Genomic DNA, 2,500 nt, shown 5'->3' on the forward strand with positions numbered 1-2,500 from the left:
GAGGAGGTAAGCGACCTCGAGGCGGGCGCGGCCCCCCCCAACCGAGGAACACCGGGGCGGCACGCTCCGCAGCAGGCGGGGGGTCCGGCAGCTCTAGGCGGCGGGGGGCGGACGCCCCCGGCCCTCGCTTTTTTTCCGCGCAGCACGGTGCCCCCGCGGCACACCCAGGGGGGTGGGCTGGCACCCAACTCGCCCCTGCTTCTCGGTTCGCCACCCCCACCCATCGAGCTGCTTGCGGCCGGCACCCGGCGACCCGGGGCTGGGACCATCGCCGACGCCTCGCGCAGGTTTTTCGGACGCCTGGGAGCTCACAGGGCCACTCGGCCTCGCAGAGCCGGGTTCGGTGAAAGAAGCCCGAGGAAAGCGGCCCCTCGCCGCTCCAGCGGGCAGCACCTCGCACACCACGGGGCGCGCGCTGGAGAGGAGACCCCCCTGCCTGAACATCGGACACCGCCGCGCACCCTGTGACGGGGAGCACGGAAGAGCCGACCCGCCGGGGGCCCTCTCCGACGCGACCCGAACGGCCTCATCGATCGATCGAGATCGGTCAGGTCCTGAGCCAACTGCCCTGCCCGGCGTGGCCACCGAGGAGGCAGCCAGCGGCGGGCGCTGCGTGGGGGTGAGGGAGCAGCGTCTGCCAGAGGTGCCCGCTCGAGCCTGAACACCGGCCACCCCCCCGCGCTCCCTGGGACAGGGCGAGCAGGGAAGCACCGGCCCGCCGAGGGGCCTCTGCGACGTGTCCCGGGACGCCTCAGCGGGCGCTGCGTGCGGGTAGGGATGGGATCGGCAGCCGGAGCGCTGGCATCGCCCCGCGCTGCCTGCGGCGGAGAACCCCGAAGCCGGAGCCGCACGGGGCACCCCCGTGCCCCCCTTCGCTCTCACTCTCGCTCTCGCCGGGCCAACCCGCGCTCCAGCCACTAGCCGCCGGCGAGCCCGCTCTCCGCGCTTCCTGGCACCTGGGACACGCTCGCGGGGCTGCCAGGGAGCTGCCGGGAGGCCGCCGCACCAAGCGCGCTCCGGTGGAGAGAACCGGGACGGGACCGCTCCTGCCTGCCCTCACAGGCCGCCTCACCCCTCTCGCAAGTCGGCTGCATGCGCAGGGGGCGCCCGGGAGCCAGTCTCCGGAAGGTGAGTGGTTGCTCACCTCTCTCCCCTACAGTCGTACCGCTAAGTCAGGCGGCGCCGGAGAGCCAAAGGACACCCGCCCCTCCTACCGGGGAGGGGCGCGGGAATGGCCCACGTCTACGATGACGTAACTGGAGGCAGCGACGCAGAGCGACCCCTTTCGCCGCTCCAGAGGAAAGCCGGGGGAAACAGGTCTACCGGTCACCACCCCGAAGGGCGGCCAAGTCTCGCCGGAGCCGGGTAGACCTGCTGACAGCGTGGGAGGCGGACCCGGGAGACGGCCTGCCACTTCCTCGCGCCTCCCGGAGCCCGGTCGACCGGCTGGCCGAGCCCCAAGCCCGGAGCCGGGTAGACCGGCACGCCGCGCGCCCCAGGCAGCCTCGCGGAGCCCGGTCGACCAGCTCGCCCCTCCGCGACCCCCGGATCCAGGTCGACCTGCTCGCCTCCGCGAGACCCAGCGGAGCCGCGTCGACCGGCTCGCCCCTCCGAGACTCCCGGAGCCGGTAGACCCTCTGGCCGCCGCCAAGGCAGCCTCCCAGGCCCGGGGGCGTGGGCCGGCCGCTGCCACGGCGGACCCGCTGCGCCGGCCGCTACCGGGACGGCCCGCCGCGCACCCCCGGTCGTCCGCCCCCCCCCCCCCCCCCCCCCGGCTCGAGCGCTTCGCTTGTTTGTTTGTTCGTTTCTTTCGGGGCAAGGGGTTCCGCTCGCTTCTTTTTGGGGTCGTGTTGTTTTTCGGGTTTGCTCTTGTTTCTTTGCGTTTCCGAGCACGCGCGTCTTTTCCCCTCCTTTTCCTGCCTTGCTGATTTTTCTCGGTTTTCTGTGTGGGAGCGCGGTGCCCCCCCCCCCCCCCCCCGCCCCGCCCCGCCCCGGCACGCGGTCCTACAGCAGGGGAAGGTGCTCACTTACGAATCTAGGTCTCTAGGTCTTGTCTGTCTGTCTGTCTGTCTGTCTGTCTGCCTTTTATTCCTTTCTTTCTTTTCCTCTTTCTTCCTTTCTTTCTTTCTTCTTGCCTGGCCGCTGCCGCCCCTTACCCCCTCCCTTTCCTGGTGCCTGCCTTGCTCCCCTCGCACTGCTTCCAACGCCCCGCCTCAGCAGAAATCCCTGACCCCGGGCTGACCGGCGCCCCGAGGCAGCAGGGGGGCCCCGGGGCGGGGCACGCGCGCACACAAACACACACTCCACACAGGCGCCGTCAGCGGGGCAGGGCGGCACTGGCCCGCCAACAACCCGTGATACCGCGCCTGGCGCGCGCCCCCCGCCCCCCCCCCCCAACAAGGCAGCGGAGGGTGCTTGTGTGCGAACCCGCGCCGTTCGCGCCTTTTTTTTTTTTTTTAATCGGTTCTCGCGCCGTCCGCCCGCCGGCCCCCCCCGCGCC

Source organism: Dromaius novaehollandiae, unplaced genomic scaffold (genome assembly GCF_036370855.1).
Source record: "Dromaius novaehollandiae isolate bDroNov1 unplaced genomic scaffold, bDroNov1.hap1 HAP1_SCAFFOLD_94, whole genome shotgun sequence".
Taxonomy (NCBI): domain Eukaryota; kingdom Metazoa; phylum Chordata; class Aves; order Casuariiformes; family Dromaiidae; genus Dromaius; species Dromaius novaehollandiae.